This window comes from Panthera onca, chromosome A1, assembly GCF_046562875.1.
Source record: "Panthera onca isolate mPanOnc1 chromosome A1, mPanOnc1 haplotype 2, whole genome shotgun sequence".
NCBI classification, from domain to species: domain Eukaryota; kingdom Metazoa; phylum Chordata; class Mammalia; order Carnivora; family Felidae; genus Panthera; species Panthera onca.
This window is the reverse complement of record NC_138339.1, coordinates 194,316,605-194,344,030: the sequence shown is the minus strand read 5'-3', so window position 1 is coordinate 194,344,030 and position 27,426 is coordinate 194,316,605. Positions and strand designations below refer to the sequence as shown.

General features: G+C 34.5%; 1 protein-coding gene across 2 annotated transcripts in view; it reads right to left on the bottom strand.

The window, feature by feature from the left end:
* DACH1 (dachshund family transcription factor 1) overlaps nucleotides 1–27,426 on the bottom strand; it is a 438,758-nt gene that overhangs the window by 338,877 nt on the left and 72,455 nt on the right. The gene's annotated exons all lie outside the window — the stretch shown is intronic.

Sequence of the window (27,426 nt, the reverse complement as noted above, 5' to 3'; positions counted from 1 at the left end):
AAATATAAGAATTTAATATATAAAACAAAGGGCTAAATAGTTAAATATGTATGAAACAAGTATAAATTAGAGAAAAAGTTTTGACAGTTACATTTTGAATTTTAGAAAAAACTTGACTTCTTTCATTCACAGGTATTTGGAAAAAAACTATACATTTAACCTTATAATTTAGAAAATAGAATGCAGAAAATGACAACGCAAAACATACTTTAGATAAGGAACGTTCATTCTCTGTGCCTCAGACTCATTGTCTGTAATAAAGAATCCGTGCAGAGTGCTATGAATACGGCCAAGACCATATTTGGAGCTCAACTGATGAAAATAACGAAATAAAACAAAAACAGTTCTATTCTACGGAGCCACTTGTTTCCTATCTTTGACTTCAGCCTTTCTTTTTTTCTCTATTCCTACTTAAATCCCTGAGGTCTTAAAAACTTAGCAAAATCTTTTCCCTGTCTCTCTTTTTGCCCTTCTGGCCACCTCTTCTCAAATATATCCACCTATTTTGTTTCCACCTGTGAAAATCTCAATTTTGGAACTCACACACTGAATTACACAGACTCATTTTTCTCCCTTACTAAACTGTGAGTTTCCTAAGAACAAAAACTATTGCATGTCTGGAAACCTCCCCTCTACTTCAGTACTGTCATAGAATGGGAGTTTCACAAACGTTCTATGAATGAATGAATGAATGAATGAATGAGGATAATGGGGACCGAATGAGATGGTGTTTGTTAAAAGACTGTAAATCATAAAGCATTACATGTTCCATTCTTTTTTTAAATAAAGTTTTATTTATTTATTTGGAGAGACAGAGGAAGTAGAGGAGGGGCAGACAGAAGGAGAGAAAGAGAATCCCAAGCAAGCTCTATACTGTCAGCAAGAAGCCCTATGTGGGCTCAAACCCATGAACCATAAGATCATGACCTGAGTGGAAACCAAGAGTCTGACGCTTAACCAACTGAGCCACCCAGGCGTACCTACATGCTCCATTCTTAAACCAGCCTAGTGGAAAGGGAAAAATGCATGGAGGTTGTGATAACTAAACTGTGAAACAGCACAGGAAATAGACCAGAAATGGTAAAAAGAGAGACTTCCAGGTAAAAGGAAGTGCATAAAATAAGACAGACCTAAAAGTTAGGAAGAACTTGGCAAGTTGAATACAAAGTTACATAATAGAATTTCTTCTTTGTGCTATCCTAGCTTACATTAATATTGTATTTCAGAGGATTCTAAAACACTTAAGTTTGGATTCAATATGTTACCTCATTTATCACTGATATAAAACATATGTAAATAAAATATGGAGGATATTACAAATGATAGGGTGCAAAATAGAGAACACATCATATATTTTAGAAAATGTACTCCAAATAGAGATAATACTATTATTAATGTTAAAATATGACTAAATCCCCAAAATTTATTTATTTCTCGTATTGAAAAAAAAATTCTTTTACCTCCCTCTTACTCCTATTCTTCCTTCTGTAAAATAAAAATCCTGTTATATAAGTCAAATGACTTTCTTTGTTTTTTTGTTTTGCTTTCCTGTTCCACTCGCTGATTAGCAAAATGTGTTTAAAAAATATTCCTTGCTCAAAATAATCAATTTATAAAAAACCTCAGTTCTATAGTACAGTTATTAATCATACAAAATTAAACATAATGATTAAGGGGGGAAAAAACCATGAAACTATACTCTATACAACTAATGAATATACTTCCAGGGTACTATTATAACTATTGTTTTTCAGGATCTTGGGCTGGTAAGTTTGAAACTTGGACTGTACCTTCTTTTTTTGTTCATTAGGTTATAATAAATGCTTCAAGAACCAAGCAGGAAACATCCAGACCTTATGATGACTGATATGAACCAGCACACAGGTACCACAGAAAAGAAGCAAACTACGACTCACCTCTAGACAATTGTTGCCATGCCAATGTAGAGGCCAGAGCTTTAGGATTCTTCTATGGATTTTTGTTTAAAAATCCTACTCTAAATTTGACAACAAATTTGTATGGTTGAAAATCTCTATCTGGACTGAACAGACTGTTTCCAAGACAAGACGGCAACCTCAGTTTACTATAGCATTTCCTCAGGTTTCGTTTTTTTTTTTTTTTTTTTTCTGTTTTCTGAAATAGGTCATACAAAAAGCTTATGAACCTTTTACGTAGGTGTTCTTAAAGGTTGAACTGGATCAGATCATACCATCTTCAGAAAGTTTCAATGGCACCACACTGCTTACCAGGGCAAGTACCAGTTTCTCAACCATATACTTACTGCTCAACAAAGTTGTCCCTAACATCTTAACTACAGCATCATCCTCAAATTCTTACATTTCTGGCAAAATGGACACACTCCAACCATGTCTTTTCCTCCTATTCCCCAAAACCCATCTTAAACAACATGTCATTAGAAAATAAATACTTTCTTATCCTTCTAATTGTTTCAGTGCCTAATTACTTGTAATGTTGGTAACATTTGTACCAAATAATGCTTTGAATTACAGTTATTAGTATAGTTACAAATCTCCCATAAAAATCATATAGACTGTCTTATTTATCTCTGTACATCCCTTTCCCCTCAATGTGTATGAATTGGACTTAATTTCTTAGTCTCCCTCTCCTACCAAATAATCTTGGAAAATCAAAGAATGAGATATTTATTTGTGATAGTTATTACTGCCTATCTGAAATTTTCATAGTGCAAAAATATGTATTAACAGCTCATGCTATGGCTGGCTTATAGTTCTGGTAAGTGGGGGTATGGATTTGTTAACCACAGTCAAATTATTTTATCTAGTTTATTCCAAGTAAGAGAACTGCCTCTACCAAAATTACACGAAACATAACTTTCTCAAAATCCTTCAAGCCATTTTCACAGGAAGGATCAAGAAGAAGAGACTGGAGTTGACAGTGGAAGATAAGAACAAAGATAATAAAGGTGTTGCTTCAGAAGACTAGTCAGTGGCTACACATATATACACACACGCTCACACACACGTGTACACACATGCATGCATACCTACTGACGTACATGCACATGTTCCCATGTACTTGCACAGGAAGAAGTTATGATAATAGCAGAAAGATTAGGACATGTTAACAGATTCCTGAATCTAACAGCCAACTGTAAAAATACCTAAATTCGATTCTTAGTGATGCTTTCCTGAAAAAAAAAAAAATGAAAGACAACAAAAGACCAACAGAAAATAATGCAAACCAGCTAATCGCTCTCAATTTGTATTCTCATTCTAAACCCAAATTTTCAAATTAAGTCTTAGGAATGGGATTTTACATTTTCCTACAGACAAGAAAGAGCTGAGATTTATTTAGTATTGTATAAAAACAAGATCAAGACCTCTGCTTTTATTTTCCTATCAAAGGATAGACAGAGGTCCCAAAGATGTAAGATAAAAGAGTTTAAACAGTAATTATAAGAGGATTAAATTAATTCAAGAAATATCTACTGAGCTGTTATGGCTTAGATATTGTGCCAAGGTAACCAGAATACAGAGATGATAACAGACAGTACATGCCCTCCAAGTGCACACACAGCCTTTAGTAGAAAGGGCACAAGAGAATGAATGGTTACAATGGATTATAAGAGGAGTAATTGAAATTTAAATGCCTTTCTATGCTATACTTGACTCTTGCTCAGTGATTGGGCAAGGAGAGTTTCACAGAGAAAGTGTCACTGGGGCTGGCATTTAAAGAATGAATGGATGAAAATATAAAAGAAAGACACAAAACGTAGTTTAGATTATATTTAAGGATTTTTTTTTCCTTTTGAGAGGCATAAAAATGGAAACAGGATAATATTATCTCTACTGTATTTACTGAATAATATAAGGTTGGCCCTTATCCTAGATGATGGAGTATAGATTCTGCAAGGTAAAGTAATAAAACCCAAAGTTAAAAAAAAAAGTATTAGCATGAAAGTAAGAACTTCAGGACAACAGCATAGTGGTTTTGAATTTTTCTTGAAGGTGACATGTATCTTGGCACAATATTTGGGTTTATAATGGTGATATCAGGTATCTTAATGAATAAATAGCTTATTATACGTAAAAACTATCTTTGTCCAATCTCTTATGTTTAAGATGTTTTTGACTACTAGAACTTCACTTTGTAGGCCAGAAAGCACCTGCCCCATTTAAGTGCTCAATAAACAGTGTTTCAAGAAGTCAGTGCATAAAAAATGAATAAATGGTTAAACGTAGCCCCAGAATAAAGGTGGAACAAATATGGCACTCATGTAAGAGAGAGAAAGTAGGAAATTTTAAGGCCAGAATGTTGTCAGGAGTTTCATTTTTTTAGTTCTGAATTGGTGCACAAAATGGTGTATGTTCTTTTATGTTCATGTGATTTATACCCATTCTTATAAGAAAATAGAGCATATTTGGTTTAACTAACCTGTCACTTTTCACTCCTTTCAAACTATTTAGAATCTTTTGAATTCAATCACTGCAATTATACCAATTCTCTTAGAAGTCCACTGCCGCTTCTACTCTTTTCTCCATATATTTGAATTCATCTAGACATGCTCATTAGCCAAAGAAAGTTTTGTCATTACGGAGTACTAGAAACAGAGATAAATCCCCTGCAGATTTTCTGATCCATTTCTTGACCTATTTAAAAAAATAATCAGGTTCCTTAGCCTTCATCATAGAGAATTTCTACCATAATAAAATGTGCTGATGAAGAGAATAGCCACTTGCTGAATTATCTAGACCTGTCCTAAGATTTCAGCTATGTATAGATCCTAACTGACAATTTTTCAAGTAGAGGTGACAATAAATAGAAAAAGAATAAACTCTAAGAAGTATTTATAAAAACACATAATGGGATTCAAGGGATATAAAATATGCTAACAGAGTGCTTTGAACTGTCTAAAAAATGTACTTTATTCCTTATTTCCAATTTTGACAGTTCTAAAATATGAGAATATTCTGAACAAAAAATTAATAAGGATACATTAGCTCTTGAATTCTCAAAATTAAACATATATAATGGTCCTTAAAATTATTAAGAAATCCCATAATGTCTTTGTAACTTTCTTCCATTTTATTTTTCACTGATTAGGAAGAACAAAATTATGGGAGTATGTCTCTCTATGTCATCTGCCAGTGAACCATTCAGTGAAAAAAAAAAAATCCTCTTAGCACTCAAACGTGATTGCTGTAAACATTTAAAAATCACCATCCTGAAACTAACCCAAAAAAGTGCCCCATGTTCAAATGTATATTATGCATTTAAATTAGTTTTTAGAAGGTTCTCTTTACATTGCTAACCAGTTTGAAGATAATAAAGCAAGACATAGGCTTCCTGATGCTGTTTTTAATGACAATCATATCTGTCTTATAATGTTAATGTGTTCTAAAGCCGTGTGTACTCTTGTATCAAGGAGATGTTTTCACTTCATGTGTTGGATCACTGCTTTTCAATATAGTTGAAAAGATTCTGTTGACTGGGTTCAGCTCATTGCACAAAGCCTGAAAGGCCCAGTGATTACTAATGGGAGAGTATGGTCAGAGCTAAAATCCTTAATCCCAACCTCAAGAAAGGTGTCTTCACGTTTTCTGCTTAGCATCTTTCTACTATTCACCTACTTAGCTTTCTAACTTTTCCATTCTCTCTTGCTCTGTTCTCAAGCAACTAATCCCATGCTATTTCTACCAATGAATCTTTCCACTGTCTACCCACGATCCATCAGAAAACCCCACTTTTATCCCTAGACAAGATGGGCCCTCTCTCAGCTCACTTGCAAACAAGTAGCAGAGATCAGACCATTCAGAGAGTAGCATGAGGGGAGACATTGTTGAATAATGGCTTAGAACAGGGCAGGTGAGAATATAAGGAGGTTACAGGAGAAGGGAAAAAAAGAAGAGAAGGAACACAGCTGATGCATGAGAAAGTTAAGAAGTCAGCAGAAAGCCTAACATACCAAGGTCTAGAAGTAAGCAATAGGATAAAATAAGATCTTGCCCAATAAAATTTTTTACTTGAGTAATCCATTTGAGTAGAATAACAAGCCGTACTTTTCAAACAACACAATTAGTTTATGTATATGTGCATAAAAACATTTAACTCTCAAACAATAAACAAGCATTATTGTGAATATAGATCAGTATAGTTTCCGTGTTGAAGATGCTTTGCAATTGAAAATGTTACGTAGATGCTGTGATTGCCTTGTGTCCCATCATGACGAGAAATACAGAAAGTGGAAGTAGACATGGCAAGTACAGCCTCAAAGCCAGTTAAGGGGAAGTATACTTTGTCAGATGAGAAGAAAATTAAAATATTCTTTTCAGTAGTAATGATTTAAGCATATCGCTTGTACACTCAGAAAGTCAAAATAGAAAGTTAAAAGGTTAATAAAATTAGATCTTTGTAACTTAACTGAAAATGGCATATATGTCAGTGCTTAGTACTAACTCCAGAAATAACCTGGACTACACATTTTAATCACATATGCAGACGGACTTACAGAGAACTTTTCAGAATGGCTAAGAAAGGACACAGATTAATGCTATTGTGGGGGGGGGGGCATTTACTGGTTATTATTAAGTCTAACCTCTTTGCCCTAAGGACTGAGCCTTTTATATTTAGAACTGGATATTTTATAAATTGGGTTACATAAAGCTTCTATAAGATTTTTAGGGGGAAAAACATTAAGCTTTTCTATTGTTTCTTCTTCTTTTTGTTAATTGTGCACAGTAAATTGACAATACTTATTTAAACACATTTTATTTTTTTAAAAATCTGACCCTTTTCTTCCTGGACCAAGGAATTTTCTCCGTCACAGAGTAATAGAGCTTGAAAACTTCAGCATCAGCAGGGAAGGCAGGCACTCCTTAGCCAGCCACTGTGAGAGAGAGAAAATGCAATTAAGGCTCCCACCAGGGAGAGAGAACTAAACAAAACCTGCGTCTTCACACAAGAGCCTTTTTCTTCAATGCAAACTACAAGGCCTCAAATCTTGTTGGTGAGATGCTAGCATTTAGGACAACACACTTACAGATTTTCTCACAGCAGATCAAAGTAAATAATGCAAGGGCAGCAAACAAAAGAGAAAACTCCAGTGTGCTTACATTAAAAAGAGATTACAGGGGACTTACAAGTGATTGAAGGAATAGATGACATTTTTAAAAACATAAAACCAAGATCTTTAAGTACAGCTGGCAAATAAAGTCTAGTTGGGTTACTTTACTGAGAGTGACAAACCACAAGTGACTTACCACCATGAAGTTAAAAAAGGGTAATTTTACTTTATCCTAGTATTTTCTACATCTAAAGTTATACATATTCCTGTTCTTCTCTTCCTGGGTTTTAGAATGTTCAAAGCCTAGAGTCATGACAACTGATAAAGGGAGGCATTAAAGTCATGAGCCTCCTCAAATCAATGCCACAGAATATGCACAGCACTCTGTGGATTGGTGATGTAGAATCACTCTGCTTCCCTCTTCCTCCCGAGGACAGTAATCAGTCATAAAAGCAGCTCTCCTCGTTCATATCAAGCCAACAGCTGGAAACTCTTCTGCAATGTTAAATTTAGCACGAACCCCTTACCAGGCACTGAACTTAGTCTTGTGGGTCTGTTCTACAGTCTTAAAGTGAGTACTCCGAGATCATAACGTATCCTTGATTTTTGTGTAAAAGTCTCATTGACTTTGGTGCAACTCTATAAAGGAAGCAAGGATAGAATATCATCTTTTAATGCCAAATTTACTACAGTTGAACAAAAGGAACGGAAATCTGGGAGGCCCATGTCAATAAACAAAAGATAAATGTTTGAGAGACTTAATAACTGAAACAGGCTTCAAATAGGATTTTTTTGAACTTTTTTTTGAAACACAGTAATAGAGTGGTGTCTTGAACTTAGCGATACTTAAACAAGCATTTATATAGTTTGTATGATGCGTATATCATACATAGTACACACACACATATACTACATACTATATTATATTCCACACATTATATATAATATAGTATGTATTAGTATAATGCGTGTTTATATGTATATATATCCATATATATATGTATACACACACACACACACACACACACATATATATATATATGGAGAAGTATCATATATATAGTATTCATAGTAACTGCAATTGTACTTTGGCAGAAGTTTAAATACAAAGCCACTAAAGCTTGCCAAAACAATTCACTGACATAATAAATGACAGAATCAAAGAGACAGCGTGGAGGAAAGACACCAGGACTTAGCATCTATAGATGTGAGATCTAGTCCAGGTTTTACCATGTTACCTCTTCTGAGAATCAATTTGATAATCAATCTATAAAACAAGGTTGGATTAGAGACACTTGAATATTCCTTCCAATTGACACATTCTGTCAATCTACATGACTCCTATAACCAGCTGCTGAGTCACATCTGTGACATTGTATGGGTATGTGTGTGTCTACATCTATATCTATATCTATCTATCTAGATAGATATAGATAGATAGATATAGGTATAGAGATAGATATATATATATAGATATAGAGATATCGATAGATATATATAGATATATAGATATATATATGTATATATATACATATATAGATAGATAGATATAGACACATACATATACATTCATCCATATATATATAACTTGAATCAAAGAATTTAGTATCAAGGTGATAATTTCCAAATCTAAAAATCACACATGTAAAGAAATATCTTTATACTTTCTTTCATAGCATATTTTACTAAGCACGCGCACACACACACACACACCACCATATTTTCCACCTCATATCTGCTTGTAAGATATATTGTTACTTTTAACATTAGAAAGGCTACTTTTGAAGAAATCAAGGACATTTGGACATGAGCTAATATACTGTAATAGGAATAATGAACCTAAGCTGAATTTTTTTTCACATGTCATAATTGGAGAAGCATTAAGACACATTTTCATAAAAACTAAAATACAACTTGTGTTTCCAAACCCCTATAAACACCCATCTTCAGCAATATTAAAATGATTTTAAATGTTTCTATCACAGATTTACTTTCGTTTCACTAAAATGCATTTAGGGAAATTTATTCTCCAGAAAGCAAATCAACATTAATAAATATGATACTCAGTTCTGTTTTAATTGCATGAATGGAAGAAAAGAAATATTATGTATTACTTATTAAAATTCTTTCTTCAGAAAACAGACTGGAAAACAATCAGGCTGTATTCAGTTCACAGACTTTTTTTTCCCCACATGGATAAAGTAAGCAAAGTTAAATTCTCAGTGCTTTATATACACATTTACCCGTAAAATCATTTAATCTTGTTTACTTTGTAAAATATATGATGTTATTCTGTTTTGAGAATAATGCATTTAATTTAGGAAGAAACTACAAGGTGTAATATGAAAACTGGAAAGTGCAAAAAGCAGTATTAAACTGTCAATCACTGCTGATCTTGCAGAGTTCATTATTTAACTGAATATGAAGATTAGACACCCTACATTATGCATATCAATTTAAATATAAGAAACAAATTTAATCCTAAATTGGAAAAGTGCATAAGGATTTGCCTGAACTGATGCAACTTGATTTATATCATGTAGAGTACTACTTCTGAGTCAATCACATGTGTGCATGTAAGTCAACATACACATATCAAAAGTTTCACATGTAAAAATTTAGATATTTAGCTTACCTTTTTCTGTGCCATGCACCCACAGCTCTAACAGTATATTATAAAAATTAACATTAAATTACAAGGAGGGGAGCAGCTGTTGTAGACTAACGCCAAAGGGCATTTTAACCCATTAGTGGAGTTCTCTCTGACATATAGAAGCATGTATATGTGAGTGATTGTTGTAGGATAAGCCTGGGAAACATGTAAATTGCATTTCCTCATGGCAAATTGCAACTGAATTAGAATATTGGGCAGACGTAAACAATGCAATCAAATTCTGGCTTTTTATTGAGCTTCTATTTGACTTTGTATTCATTTGAAACAACAACAACAAAAAATTGTGTTTCTCAGGGTCTGTGACATTGCAGGCCATGAGAGATTCAATGTCACTGCCGGCATACAAATTTATTAGTCTATAAAATTTGACATTCTCTTATTTATTCACAGAAAGGACAAATAAGATATTTTTTCATACTTACCAGAAATATCTGGGAGTGTTTATATGCCGCTCCATCTGGAGGATGCAAATAGTCAGAACTGCTTTACAATTCAGTAGGCAAAAGCCTGCTGAAGGATAACAAATGACTTCATGGTGGAGCTCCTATTGAAATTCTTTCAGTATGTGATATTAAAAACAACTGAACAAACAGAGATAAGGGACAAATAGGATTTGAAACAGACTTTTTTTTTTTCTTACAGTGCAAAAGAAAAACAAATGAAGGCTCTAGTTGAACCTATATATACCTTTTAGTGATTTCACTGCATGGATTTGCTTAATGCGTGAAAGTTTTTATCTGAAGCATCTTTAAATGTCCCACTAAAACCAATGGGACCAATTCTAAAATGCCTCCTTTGGACCAATAAATACAATTTTGAGGCTTGAAGGAAAAAAGAGGAGTCACCATAACTCTTTTTGATGACCCCGTTTACAGGTTTACTCTTTGATATTTGACATAATGCATGGATGTGGGGGTTTAATAAATTTTTGGCGATTAGGATACTGTATTTAAGGAAGATGTTTTTTCTTTATTACCTGGTAGGCAAGGCTAAAAGCAAAAATTACAGTTAAATACTATGAGAATGAAAAGCTTATAATGAAAGCTACCAAAAAGAGTAACTGGAAAATGTATTTCATTCAGTTCAGTCTCTCTTTTGTGGAAGAAGTTCTACAAGTACTGGCTTTGCAACTCAAACTAACGTTAGTAACTTTCAGGTGATCAGGGAAGTTAAAATCTAAGAAACAAGAAAAGCATTACTTTGCGATGATTATTTTTATTTCTTGCTTTGAAGGGAAGATGAAAGGCTATTTAGTTGCTACTTAGCTAGGTGTTCTTGTTTTATTCTATGGCCAGATCAAAGCAACTATCTCTAAATTTACAAAACAGTTCGTAGAACCCCCGGTAATTGAAGTACAGGCTAAGTGATCTGCATCAACAGCATATGAACATAGAATCCACCATACAAAATTCATATTATTAGGTCTTCAAATGACTCATTATTTCACCTAAAAATAAGCAAAAACCAAATAGCTGACTGGAATGCTGACATGACAATGTGTTCCAGGTCTTCTTAACATAGCATATATGTGAGTTAATAGCTAATGGCCATAATTAGCTTGAGCATTTTATATGACCATCCTTTAGTCTGATCTAGGTTACAATTTAGGGCTGACTTTCAATGCTTATATATAAAAGCAAGCCATGTGCGATCAGTTGTCCTAATATAACCCATTTGCTATTTTGGATATCTAACAATGCTTTATGTTAGATGAATTCACTTTACCTCCTTTGCCAGCACTGAGCCATTATTTTTTTAGTAATTTATTACATAAATACAGTGTGGAACTTTTCTTAAAAGTAATAACATTGCAAGTGAATTCAAATTTAAATGGGTATATAACTATTTCAATGAGCAATGAAATTTCATCAAAACCATCACTGCCCAACCAAAACTCAAGTATGTAGAGAAGCAGATAGCTCCAATACAATTTGTTCATTTCACATATTCAACAACCAAGTCTGGGTCATGGTTGTAAAGTCTAGCTCTAGCTGCTACCTTCTTCCCAAACGACCTCAACTCAAAGACAGTTTGCCTTTTCTCTCTCCAGTAATATTCTTCAATTCTATCACTCACTTGGCACAGGACTGTGTCTGCCCTTATAATCCCTCTTGTGTTTTTATTCTCAATTATTTCTCTTTGTTTCTTATCCTATAGGTCTTGCTTCCTTACCAGATTATACTATTGGAACAACCCTCTTCGCGTTTCATATACAACCCAGCAATTTACTATAAATTCTGTGCCCAGGAAATCTCCCCAAATAAGTGACATATTATATTCAGCTCCGGTTTCCAAAACTTGATCTAAATAGAAATAATTAAGTACAATCAGAACAAAGATTACTGTGGACTTAAAAGAAACATAGCTTCTAAAACAAGTGTTTGGTAAAGATACACACACAGATGACACACGCACCTGAAACACAGGCAATGGAAAAAAACCCCAGTAGGAATTATCAATTACTCTTCATATTATCCTGAAAATGGTGACTAATTACTTTCTGTTTCCTTAAAGGTAAATGATACTTTTACTTTTGATATTAGAGAATAAATCCTGAAAGTATTTTATATACAATATATGTTAAACAAAGAATATTACAGAGCCCACTCTGTAAAAATTTTAAATTGAGATGTTCAAGAATTCAGACTGATGAGAAGTTTACATGTTTTAGCCCACAGTCACCTTATGTCCAGTATTACTCACTATGAAATAAAAACATAGGAGTATGCCACTGCCAGGAGGCAAATACTCTTAGTGGTGGTTGGCCGTCATTCTACTTCATCTAACCCTCATATTATTGAGACACTAAGTTCTTAGTTCTCAGTGTCGCCACGCCACATTCAACTGTGAGGAAATGTTAATGTCAGATAACTAGAACCAGGAGAGCTTGCATTAATGATACCTGACTCTTCATGAAAAGGGGGAAAACAGAATGACAGGAAGAGGTAAACAACAAAATGAAATAATCTGAAAGCTACAAATACTATATTCCTCAGATTGCGACGCTGAAGGCCCCTCTCTTGGAACATCTTTTAGCCTTTGTGCATATCACCTTTAATTAATGAAATATCAAACGTATTAAGGAAAATACACATTTTAAAGTTTAACTGAAATGGTGAGGGTCATAGAGAACCATGGTAAACTTGTGGGGCTCCTGAGTGGCTCAGATGGTTAAGCGTCCAACTCTTGATCTTGGCTAAGGTCATGATCTCACAGTTCATGGCATCGAGCCCCACGTCGGGCTCTGCACTGACAGTGGGTGCCTCCTTGGGATTTTCTCTCTCCCTCTCTCTCTCTGTTCCTCTCCCCAGCTCGCACTCTCTCTGTCTCTTTCAAAATACATAAATAAACTTAAAAAAAAAAAGAAAGAAAAAGTACTGATAAACTTGTTCCAAAAGTAGTGTTATGGTTCAGCAGAAAATAGAATAAAGAGAAAAATTAGTTAACAGTTTTACTTAAATGTTTATAATTCTCCGTATCTGGAAGTTGAACTTTTAGGATGGATGCCCTTACAACACCTGTTTATTGAAAACCTGAACTATTACTTTCATTCAAAAGCTGACCGACTAAATCTTTAAGACTCAAGGAAAAAAAAACGTGATAGAAGACTTTTCAAAGACTCTCAAAGTGAAGAGAGAATCTGAATTAACTTTGCAATCCAAAGACACCCAAGATGAAACATTTCCCATCTCAGCTTCCCTCCATCCAAATCCTTGCTCATCCTTATCCCTTGCCCTTGACTAAAAGGCAAAAAGGAAACAAATTAATCACCTGAGCATTTATTTTCATTTACTTCTCAACCCCGTGAAATCTTATCTTAAGTCAGAAAACTAGAACTCAGAAAGTTTAACTAACTTGACTGAAGCCACCCCAGGTACACATAGCTCATGAACAAGAGGTGTGGAGCTGGCACCCAGACCATCCTTCCCAGCTTAAAACCTCTTCATTTCCAATACCAATATAAAATATTTTGGAGACTTTATTTTGAGGGAGGCTTTTCTGTAAGTGCTTAACATACTCTAACTCAGTCTTTGTCATAATTTGTAAGATAGGTCAAATTATCAATCCCGTTTTTAGCAGATAAAGAAACAAAGGGTTAGAGAAGTTAAGTGACTTCCCCCAAGTCCCAGAGCTAATCAGTGGCAAAGGTAGAATATTAGCCCAGGCCGTCCAAGCCCATGCTCTGCATGTACTCATCTCATAGTTAGAAAACAGAGACTCAGGAAGGTAGCCTGTGCAAACAGAGGTTCCATGACCTGGATTCCCTTAGGCCTTCAAACTCCCTGTTGCTGTTCCACTGTCCCAAGAGCACGGTTATACGTACTTCCATAAAAGGGGGTCTTGAACGGGCCAGGATTCACCACAAATAGCACATTGACATGGTATCCCTATTTGAAGATGGTCTGCCATTTTTGCATAGATTTACCTACCTACAGATCTCCTTTAAAAATAGAAACAGCCACCTGGGTGGCTCAGTCAGTTAGGCACCCAACTTCAGCTCAGGTCATGATCTCACAGTTCCTGAGTTCTAGCCCCACACTGGGCTCTCTGCTCTCAGCTCAGAGCCCACTTCAGATCCTCTCCATGCCTCTCCCCCACTCCCACACATTCTTGCACATTCTCTCCCTAAACAACAAACATTAAAAAATAGCAATGAACAAGAACTTTTAAAAGGCGAATATAGGCACAATTTCTTATATGAATTTTTGAAATCTTGAACTGACACTCAAGTACTAAACTCTTAAGTTTCATATCATTTTAACTGACACATAAAAACAGAAAACAAAAAACTTAATCCCCTTTAAAGGGGAACCACATTTTATAAAGACTTTTCCCAGGTAATCTAACCATATTTCCAATCTTCCTAGCAAATAAAATATTTAGAATATAATGTTTTTAAACCATAGCCAAACTATAAAAAGGAAATTACACTGAATCAAAAAAAACATTCCTTGAATTCCTAGGTAATTAATATAACATTTTTTATTTTTTTATTTTTTTATTTTTTTTTTTTTTGCTTAGTAATACAAATAAGAGATGAAATGAGATAATACCACTATTCCCAGCAAAGCCTGTTTCTTACTTGGAAGCACATGTCTAGCTTGGCTTCTCTACTTACCAAGAAAAAATGATCAGCACATAAAGGAATGAGGTCTTTTAAGCTAAAGACATGACACTAATGGGCCTCAAGTACTTAAAGAATGCTGTAAAGATAGCAGTGAATTCCCATTTCTAACTTAACAACTTCATTTCTTAATGCTTCTCCCAAATCCTATACCATCCTGACAGAGCTTCCTGATATTCCCACATTGTACCACGTTTATTTTCTTGACTCCTTGTTCTTATTTGCCCTCTTCTTACACGTCAGAACCCATTCAACTCCCAGCTCCTCTCTAAGGACTTCCATATCTCCTAGGCAGAGCTGGTAACTCTTTGTCCATAATCCCACTGTATTCTCATTTTACAATGAAATCATTTATTCAGAGTCAAATTCCTCTAACGAAAGGAACCAGCAGTCACCTCTATGTGTCAGTAAAATGCCTAACATAAGGCAATTAACGGTCCAGGGCAGAATACGCTACTAACAAAAACCGAAGACCAAACAAATCAGATTTTGGAATCAGCCAAATATACATTCCAAACCTTCTATGACTTATACAACCTTGATCAAGATACTTAACCTCTTCAAACTTCAATTTTGAAACTCAACTATGGGGACTATAATATCTTTCCTACAAGACTGTTAGAAAGATCGAATAAAAATATGTTCACAGCCTTGCATAGCAGCTAGTATGTATAAAGTGCCTGTGTGATGGAGAGTTATTAGAATGAATAACTTAGAGCAAGAAGAAATTAAGTTAAACATTAAGAAACTATTTCTTAAGAAGGTTATTAGGAACATTCCAAGCAAAGCTGTAGACTTTTGTTTTCCCAGGAGTTTTGAGACAGGAGTAAGCAACTCTTTCTCTGGAATGCCTTACATTATTGGACAAGACAATTTCAGGAAATCCCTTTTTGCTTTCAGATTTTATAATCATCAACCTTCCTAATTCTCCAAGTGACTTCAAAATTGTTTCAATTACTTGAGTACTGTTACTCTCTTCATGCAAAAGGAGCTGGGATAGCATTTCTTGTCTTTTTGTATCTGAATACAGTAAAGAAAAACTAAAGAATACCACTTTCTTTCCATTGATAAACATAGTTAATGGAATTATTCATTATATATCAGAACTGTAAGCAGGTAAAACTACCTATGGCTATTGTAAAAATCATATTTACTTTTTTCCCCTTTCAATAACATATATTGAAATACTATAATGATATAATATTATGTTATCACTTTTACAAATTTGGCTGTGACAAAGCTTTTAAACTACTAACAAATTTTCAGTATCAGTAATTCCCACTGGAAATACCGTAACCTGTTTCAGTCTAATGATTTAAGGTTACAAACATTCCTTCCAGAATTATTTCCAACATCTCACAAGGCATATTCATTGTAAAAAGTGAGCCACTTAGCAGGTAAACACACAGGAAATGTTATATTTCAAACTAATCACAAGGACTATGACAAATTAGGAAATCACATGGAGACATTACACACTTTGTCTAGAGGACAAGTAATACATTGTACTAAATGTAAGCTGGATGGTTCATATAAACATATTCTATTAGAAAATTCAGCATTAAACTTTGCCTTGTGGGAAGATATTTTATTTTCCCAAGGAAATTAAGGATATTTAGAGATTGGAAACTGGCGTATCCTATTGATCCTCTTTGCTAACTATGATACCTAGTAAAAGAAATTTATGGTGAAAGGAGAAACTAGCTATTATTTTCCTCCTGGAAAGAAAAAGGAAAATTTTTTCCTTTTGTTTCCAAACATACAAAGCTCAGATAAATCTAAACTAATATAATCCTCTCACATGTATGAATAGTTCTAATATTGTGGATGTCAATGATCTCCTTTCTCACTTTCTTATTTCATATATAATCATTCTACTAATTATAGTAAAAATCTTTACTTGACTATTGTCATTATGGAGCCATCGTATACTTGTGTTCACCCAAAACTGCTTTAATACATACATACATGTGTGCACACACACACACACACACACACTTTAGCTTTGGGGTGTTTTACTTCAAAGATTACTAACAAATATCCCAATTTCACCCTGAAGGATTTTGACAAGAAAATGTGGTATTTTGAGGTGATAATGTCACCTGAAGAGAAAAAGAAAATAAAAAAACTAAGCTGAAGATTAGAAATTTAATCCCAATAAAACTTAAAACACTTCATGGTAAAATGACACTCTTAGGATAATTCTAGATGCCTTCCACCAACCAGCACATCGCCTGAACTGGCTCAGTCCTTAAAGGGTCAAAATTTATTATCATTTCAGTTCATCTAATAAGTAATGTTTTTGCCGAACAAAACCAATTCCCAATAAATTCTCACTGTATTTGTGTGCTCTGATTTGATTTAGAGGCCTATGGGGAGACACCATTTGGTAGCACAGGAACACAGAGGGGTAGGTGTTGCTGGGGAGAAGTAGGGCTCATGTGCCAGAAGTGTTATTGTGTCAGGTTGATTTATTGAGTGAGCTTCACTTCACCGAATGTTCCGAGATATTTATTTCCCTAAAGGCTCTGCAAAGATATGAACAGACCCGCATCCACAGATGTCATCATTGCTCATTTTACCGAGTCATGAAATTTTCTCAACTGCAATTTGTCCATCTAAAATTGCTGTAACAGAGCAATGTCAATAGTAGCATCCTACTCGGGCACCACCTTCTATATAAGGCTCTGTTGCCAAATTCAGTACTTCTGTGCAACTTCATGGTAATTAAAGTGACAGAACAGCTTCACTGTGATTTCAAAAGAGTTTTTCAGAGAAGTTATTCCAATTTGTAAACTCCACTTTGAGTCCTCAGATAAAGCAAAACCTTTAAGGGGAACTGAACAGGAATACCTAAACACAGAATCGTTTATCCTTGTCAAAATTAAAATAAAAATAGATGTAGAGAAAAGTAAGGAAAGAAAGCAGACGGTGTGTCACGAAACCCAAAACTTCAAAGATGTCACCTTTTTGAAAGCCGCCCTTAAATTTAGTGTCTTGTTCTGGGGGTCTAGACTCATCAGTTTTATTTTTCCCCTCTCCGTTATCAAGCAAATGAACCACAAAAGTTGATTTTAAAAGGACGTTGCTAGATATACATCCCTTGCCTATAACTTTTATTCAAAAACACTTGCGTAAACGTATGAAAGAGTTCTTAAGGTGCATTCATAATGCTAAAACATTATAACTTGAGTGTTTTCGATGACTTTGTCTAAAATCTTCTTCAGCACCTAATAGAATATCAATGTCTGTGTTAAATAAAAACTGCATGCTTGTGTTGTGTGTCAGAATTTTCGGGTTTATTTAAATATGTTAATATTTCTCATTATGCCATTAACAATAACCTTCATCCATTTGTGAAAAACATTTTGCCAAGCATGCACATAAAAAATTAGCAAGTGAAGCAAAATCACCTTAATTTGCTTTGGACCAGCAAATAACCAACTAATTTGCAGAAATCCCTGCCAAGCACTCATATTAAATGCTTCATGCTTATTTTATGACCTCTGCTGCTCTTCTCCTTCCCGGGCCCTGAATCATATGATCATTAACATATTGCAAGGTCTGAAACTTTATTTTTTACATTCTTTAATTAATGCCTGTTTATAGAAGGCCATAGGACTTCAGATCCAGTTAATGAAACTTCGCTCCCCCAGGCCCCTAGAGCCCAATAGAGAGCTCTCTCCTCTGTTGTTTTAGTAGCTTTTTTCCAACTGTTTGTTTATACACACTTAATTGATCTCTTTAGTCCCAGAAGCATTCCAGAGACACAACCTGTTTTGAGGCAAGCTAAAGTTTTCCCCCTTCCTTTATAAAAGCCTTGAATGCCCAAGGTTATCAGTTTTAATTTGAAAGTTGAAGATTCAGCTTTATTTACACTGTCTAAAAGTAAAAACTGATACAGGCCCCGAAGTGTTTATTTTTACATTCGTATATAGCAGAGGGGATCACAAGTGCATACTGTATATAATTATTTTGATGTAGAACTAAGTAATTACTAAATGCTGCTATGTCTTATTTTATGGCATTGAATAAACGCAGCCTTTATAACAAGTTGAAAATAAAAACAAATCAGGCTGCCAATGCATGAAATTTTCATGGCTCTTCAATTTACATTTTACATATTCCCTATGACAAGAATTTCTATTATGCTATTCTCTTTTTTCTGCTATAATTAAATTAAAAAAGTAATTGGCTGGTGCTGCACACTGCAGCAATGTCTTAATCACATAGACAAACAGTTTTACAATAGCTCACACCATTTGCCACATGGGGCAATGACATTATTGTACCAGACTATAAACTCGAGACAGATATCACATACCCGCCTTCAGCCACGGTGTTGGCAAGAACAGAACACGAGGTTATTCGGCACCCTGACTGGCACCTCTATAATGGAATTCCCAATTAAGTAAAAGTGGCTCCAATCCGGCCATGTGGTTTTAAAAACTGCCAAAATTCGAAGCTTATGAATCTGCACATACATACATGCGTGTACTCCAGGTAGAGAATATATGCTGGAAAGGCCAAAAGGGAAAATACTGGTACAAGTTATAAATGCAGCAGGCATTATGAGAACTGGCAATGGGAAATCATTATTTCTGAATGCTCTGATGGGAAAAATCTTGATTATGCGTGTTTTATATGTGTGTATATTCTATTCTTTTTTTCTTAGTGTTCGGTTTGCGGGTATTTTTCTCTTTATATTTACAGCGAATACTTCACTAATACTTTCTGAGGTCGGGGGAAGTCAGAGTCAGGAACTCTTTGGTGTTTCCAGAAACTTCGCTGACAAGGGATTCATGAGACCTGGGTCTTAACTCTGGCCTTCCTCCAGTAAGCCATGGGATACCTTTGAGCGAGTTGCACTATCTCTTAGTCTCAGTTTATCCATCTGTAAATGAGTATGTTAGGCTAGATTATCTCTAAGGTTCAATTCAGCTCTCAGATGATACAATCACATACAGATCCAATCTTTTCTATGCTAATGTGTGAGGAAAAGAAACCCAAAAATACAGCACAGGTGCTTCCAGTGGCAGCAAGGAAGCAAAGAGGAATAGAAATCTGAGAAATCTGACAGGGCTGGAGTGCTAAAAAGAATAAAATCAACACAGCATGAAAAGAACAAGGGGAAATGATAATAAGGAGTGGACATATTTTATAGATCAGCTTTCTTTATTGGTATCAGTGAAGCTCTGTTTAAAAAACACAGAAAGCTAAAAATTTTAGAATTCAGTCCCTTCTAGATTTTAAAGCTATCTGTTTAGTGATTTTACCATTTGCTCTTTTACAACAGATAACTTTTTTCACCACTATCTATTAAGAAAGCAAGTAAAGAATTTGCGAGAGAGATTTTCCCAAACTTCATAAAACTAAGATGTTCTCTACAACACCTACACTTGATTACGTAACCAGGATTCAAAATCTTCATTTAGCTGATAGCTCTGAAAAATATTCAGGTGTCCCATTCTCATAAAATGTTTTCTAGAATGAAATTGCTCCCTCCAAAAATGTACATGTTATTTCAATACAGTTTAGCGGCCAGTTTGAAATCCTCAGATATTGCTCTTTGGTCCTTGTAATTACTAATAATTTCAGAAGTCCCTTCGAAAAAGAGATCCTTGCAATAATGAACAAATGTATATACCATGCCATATTCAAGAAGACATTGCACATCAGTAATATCCCATTTACAATTTCGTCTTAAATGGAAGAAAATGATGGACAAAAAATATAAAGCATATAGAGACCCAATTTTAAAGCAGGTATGTTTAAGGAAGTTTTCCAGTACATGTTATACACATGTAACTTATGCGTAAGCAAACAGCAGCATTTTCCAGACGTTGAAGAATCCCTCCTCGTTTTCCCCATGCAGCCTTTCTTCCCCCAACTTCCTTAGTCTGAACTATCAGCCTTACGTAAAACAAATTCCGTCATTGCTGCCAAGGTGCTCAGTAGCTGAAAGTCTTCAATCTTCACATAAATAGGGTGCAAATCAAATCTTATGATGGTATATTCAAGCTTTCAGGATCTCTGTTTGCTACCAGAAATGTCAGAGTTTAGTACCTACTAAGCCATAGATTTATGAGGAAATGCTGGTAGATTGACAAGCAATTTTGTAACAAATGCATCTTCAGCGTTAGATTCACAGGAATGTTTAGGACATGCCTAAATGATTTAGTATTTTATACCTCTGCTCAAAAGAACAGTTCATATAAGTCAGTTCTATCTGAGGACAGTCAATCAAGCAGAAACTAAAAGTAATTTTAAGAGATCATGATTCATTTACAAAAAAAAAAAAGTTTATCTCTAGAATTCAGGAGTGTGCAGTTACAAGTGATAAGTTGATAACAGGCAAAGTTTGAAATGCTTTAATTGAGACAAGGCAAATAACTTTCTTATTTAGATATGAAATACAGAGCATCTCTGATTATGTTTATTTATGAGCTGCCAATATTTGAACATATGCAAAGTTTGCATTGTTTCCCATTTGCCCCAAACTTTAAAAAACATAATTCCTTTTCTTAACATGCCACCCTTCAGGGCAAGGAGTTGTAATGAACACCTCCCAGTCACACAGAATTACAATGTTCTTTATCTCGCCCGGCACTAAAAAAAAAAAAAACTTCCAAAGGTTTGGAATCCTGAAACCTGTAAACAAAATCTGTGGAGCAGATAAAATTTTAAATGGCACAATGCAATTAAAGCTGAATTCAATTTGAGCACACCCTGTCCATCTGTCAGAGGGAAACAAAAGCCTAGGAGCTCCATTATTGCTGAATCCCTGCTCTTGTTAATTTGCTTGCTGAGAGATTTCAATTTCTAGGAAGTGCACAAATTAGTGTTCAGTCAGGGCTAGATCCTCAGTAAGTATAAGCAGATGGTGGAAATCAGCCCTAATCAAGTGGCCAAAGCCTTTTTTTTCTGTCTGATTAAAGCATTTTAATCCTTTCAGATTGTCTGCTTTTTTAGCAAATATTCACCATCTTTTATTTTTCTTATATTCCAGGATGGATTTAAATGTAGCTAGGCACATGAGAAGAAAAAGAACTTGAGAGGAATAGAGCTATCAGTATCTGAGTTACAAGCAGTGGCCTACTGGATCTGTGAATTCATTTAATGTCTCTTTTTTTCCCCTAGTATATGTTTAATAATTGTTGGAATCATTATTAATTTATATGCAAATATAAATAAGGCATACTTAATCTGTTCTGGTGGAATTAAATTACTGCAGGAAAGACAAAGAGTTAGAAAAATTTTCAGCTTTAAGATTAAAGCTGGCAAGAACAGAGGGCAACCAGAAAAGTCACATGTATGTGCAAATCTCCTACCCAGAGAAAAGAAAGAAGCAGATTTTATTCTTTATATTAACACAAACTAACAAATATGTAAAATTTTAGTGAAGGGAAGTTTTTAAATTAAAACAAAAAATTTAATAAGTAAAGGGCTGCAATCTTTTATAAATAATGAAAACAAAAATTATTAGAACTAAAAACTGTATCATTGTTTTCAAAGTATGAGAAACACACACTCAAAATGTAAAAGTACTACAGTCTTTATAGATGCTTAAAACTCACACACACATTTGCAAGCCAAGAAACACATGAAGCAAAATTTTTTAATATTCAAAGAAGCATTATAGTGACTTAATTGTGTGTTCAAGCAAACAGTTGGCAAAAACAAAGTCCTTCTACCTCCTACATTTATCCAGGATACATGAAAAATGAACTTTTCTTATTATACGTAAAATGTTTGTGATAACGACTTTGCACATAAAATTTCAAAGTGTTTGAACACATGTAAGGATAAATCTTTACATAACTATTTTGAAATCTCCCCTTAAACTTAGGCACATACATGAGAAGTATTTATGGGGGGGAGGGAAACACAGTTTAATATCAGAAAGTATTTTTGAATGAGCCCAAACTTTGAGTTGAACATTTGTACAAGTTCTGATATGCTGAATATTTGTAAGATTTCTGGTAGTGCTTTAACATCCTGTTTAGCAATTTCATTACACAACCAGATCTTAACAAATACCCTCCCTAACAGTTTGATAAAATTCACAAGTACGAGTGTTCATCTATACTTTTACAGTTTTCTTTTAACTAGAATAGTTACTAAAGAACTGGTGTTTTAATTTGTTTATTTGAACATTTGAAATTTATATTCATAAAGCTTAAGCTGAAATACATCTTATACACCAAATCTTTATGCCAGTTTTATGCATTTGCCCAAGACCATATATGCAAATTTCCCAAGTTTAAAAATTGTAACTACCATCCCTAAGGGTAAATGGTTCCTTACATATACAACTTACATTGTACCTTGAAGTTTCTACTTGAACTATTTTTAAAATTCTCATTCAAAAGTAAATCATAACAAAAGAAATCATCAAACCCACTAGACATTTGTTTCATGGACATAGCTTTAAAGTCCTTCCACCACTGATAAAGATGGAATCAAGTTTAAATCAGCTCACAAAGAAACAGAAAGTTTGTATTTCTTGTTTATTCCTCCCATCCATTTACTAGCTAATAGTGTAATCCAATAGTGAAAAGCAGTGCTCACATCTCCACACCCTTTCTTTAAACAGCCTAAACTGTTGGATCCTGCTGTATTCTTAGACACTTTCACCTGTCTATGCCTAGAACAGGGCACTTTACAAGCAATAGCTATGTAAGCAATTAGGTACTTAGCTGAGAAGGCCAGAGTATGCACAGGAGGAACACACTGACTTTCACATTCCCATTTTAAAGAAATATGCCTCCATGAGCAGATATAGTAGAATGCACTCAAGAAATTTATGCCCTTCACCTTTGTTCTTTATCTTTTATTTTTTTTCTCATTTTAAAGATTTCAAACTTTAATCTAAGAGCAAATGAAGTCATGGAAGGACTGACAGCAGAGGAAGTGGAGATTCTTCTTTTTTATAAATTGAGGTATAACTGGCATACATTATATGAGTTCAAATGTACGACACAATAATTTAATATTTCTATACTGGGAAATGATCACCATAATAAGTCTACTTACTATCCATCAGCATACAAAGTTACAAAAAAAAAAAAAGTTTTTTCCTGTGTTGAGAAATTTTAGGATGTACTCTCTTGGCAGCTTTCAAGTTTGTACTACAATATTACTGACTATAGTCATCATGCTATATATTATATCGCCATGCCTAGTTTATTATGTAATTGGAAGTCTCTTCCACTTGGTCCTCTTCCCCTATCTTGCCCATCCCCCAAGCAACCACTTCAAGCAACCACCTTTCTGTTCTCTGTATCTATAAGTGTTGTTTTGTTTGGCTTGGTTTGTTTTTAAGATTCCACATATAAGTGAAATCATGTGGTATTTGCTTCTCTGTTTGATTTCTTTCACTTATCATAAGTCCCTCAAGGTCAATCTGTATTGTTGCAAATGTCAAGATTCCATTCTTTTTTATGGCTGAGTAATATTTCATTACACACACGCACACACGCACACACACATACACACACACACACACACACACACACACACCATATCTTTTCTATCCATCCATCCACTGATGGAAATTTAGGTTGCTTTCATATCTTGGCTATTGTAAATAATGCTGCAATAAACATAAGGGTGCATATACTGTTTCAAATTAGTGTTTTTGATTTCTTCTGATAAATTACCTAGTAATGGAACTCCTGGATGATATGGAATTCTATTATTATTTTTTTGAGGAACCTCCATACTGTTTTCCATAGTGGCTGCACCAGTTTGCACCCTTCACAATAGTGCATGAGTGTCCACTCTTCCCCACATCCTTGCTAATACTTGTTATTTTTTGTCTTTTTGATAGTAGTCATCTAATTGCTATGAAGAGGTATCTTACTATGGTTTTGATTTGCCTTTCCCTGATGATTAGTGATGTTGAGGATCTTTTCACGTACCTGGAGGCCATCTGTATGTCTTCTTTGGAAAAATGTCTATTGAGTTCTTCTGCCCACTTTTTAATGGAATCATTTGGGTTCTTGGTTATTGAGCTGTATGAACTCTTTATATATTTTATTGTATGTACATATGTATGTATGTATAAATGTATGTATACATTTATTTATTAAATTTTTATTTATTTATTTTGAAAGAGAGAGAACAGGGGAAGTGCAGAGACAGGGAGAGGGAGAGAGAGAGAGAGAGAGAGAGAGAGAGAGAGAGAGAGAATTCCAAGCAAGCTCTGCATTGCCAGCACAGAATCCGATATGGGGCTCAGACCCACAAACTGTGGGCATGACCTGATCTGAATCTGAGATCATGACCTGAGGTGAAACAAAGAGTCAGCTGCTTAACCAAATGAGCCACACAGGTGCCCCGAGTTCTTTATATATTTTAGATATTAACCTCTTATCAGATATATGGTTTGAAAATATTTTCTCCCATTCAGGAAATCATCTTGTAATTTTGTTGATGGTTTCCTTTGCTATGCAGAAGCTTTTTAGCGTTGTGTGGTCCCATTTGTTTCTTTCTTTTGTTGCCTTTCCTTTTAGAGTCAGGCCCAAAAAAACATTGCCAAGACCAATGTCGAGGAGCTCATCACCTCTGTTTTCTTCTAGGAATTTTATGGTTTCAAGTCTTACATATAATTTTTTAACCCAGTTTGAGTTAATTTTCGTGCCTAGTGTAAGGTAGCAGGCCAGTTTCATTCTTTTGCATATGACTGTCCGGTTTTCCCCACACCATTTATTGAATAGATTGCACTTTCTCCATTGTATATTCTTGCCTCCTCTGTCATAAATTAAGTGACCATACATACGTGGTCTTATTACTGGGCTTTCTATTCTGTTCCATTAATCTATGTGTCAGTTTTAATGCCAATACCACACTATTTTGATTACTATAGCTTTGTAGTACAGTTTGAAATCTGGTCATGTCATGCCTCCAGCTTTGTTTCTCTTTCTCAAGACTGCTTTGGCTACTTGGGGTCTTCTGTAATTCTGCACACATTTTAAAACTGTTTCTTCTATTTCTGTGAACTATGACACTGGAATTTTGATAGGGATTGTGCTGAGTATGTAGGTTGTTTCGGTAGTATGAACATTTAAACAGTATTAATTCTTTTAATCCATGATACATCTTTCCATTTATTTGTGTCTTTAATTTCTTATACTTTACAGTGTATAGATCTTTCACCTTTTGAGTAAAATTTATTCCTAAGTACTTTATTCTTTTCGATATGATTGTAAATGACCTTTTCTTAATTTCTCTTTCTGATAGTTTGTTGTTAGTGTACAGAAATGTAACAGACTTTTGTACCCTGATTTTGTACCCTGCAACTTTACTGAATTTATTGATTAGCTCTAATCATGTGAGAGGTAGTCTCTAGAGTTTTCTATATATGAAATCATATATAGTGACAGTTTTACTTCTTCCTTTCCAATTTGGATGCCTCTTTTTTTTTCTTATCTGAATGCTACGACTAAAAAGACTTCCAATATTATGTTAAATAAAAATGGCAAGAGTGTATGTCCTTGTTTGTATAAAGTTGGATTGTTTATTTGAGATTTTTCTTGTTTCTTGAAGTAGGCATGTTTCACTATGAACTTTCATCTTTGCTCTGATTTTGCTGCATCCCGTAGATTTTGGTATGTTGTATTTCCATTTTCATTTGTGTCAAAGCATTTTTTTTTAATTTTCCCTTGATTCCTTTGTTGACCTATTGGTTGTTCAATAGCATAAATCTCCACATAATCAGTGCCTTTTTTTTCAGCTAAAAGAAGTCGCTTTCACGTTTATTCTAAGGCTGATTTACTTGTGGTGAACTCCTTCGACTTCCATTTGCCTGGAAAATTCTTTATCTCTCCTTCAATTATGAATGATAAACTTGGCAGAAAGTATATTCTTGGTTGACATTATTTTTCCTTTCAGGACTTGAATGTATCTTGCCACTTCCTCTGGCCTACAAAGTTTCTGCTGAAAAATCTGTACATAGTCCTATGAGGGTTCCCTTGTACACAACAAGTTGTATTTCTCTTGCTACTTTTAAGATTATCTTTGGCTTTAACTTTTGATATTTTAATTACAATATGTTTGTGTGGATCTCTTTAAGGGTATCACTTTTGGAACTCTCTGGGTGTCCTGGATCTGGATGTCTGTTTCCTTCTCCAGGTTAGGAAAGCTTTCAGCCATTATTTATTAAAATAAGTTTCTGCCCCTTTCTCTCTCCCTTCTCCTTCCCAAACCCCTATAATGCAAATGTTAGTTCTCTTGTTACTATTCTACAGGTCCCTTCTACAGGCTATCTTCATTTTTTTAAATTCATATATATATATATTATATATCCATATATATATGGAATATATGGAATATATTTATATATATATATATATATATATATATATTTTTTTTTTTTTTTTTTTTTTTTTTTTTTTGAGTGAGATCCACTGCCCTGTCTCCTGACTCATTGCTTCATCTGTTTCCTCTACCCCTCTGGTGTGGTTTTCATTTCAGTTTTGTTTTTTTTTCCCCAGCTCCATGACTTCTGTCTTGTACTTTCTTATATTTTCTGTCTCTTTGTTGAAATTCTCACTGTGCTCATCCATTCTTCTCCCAAGA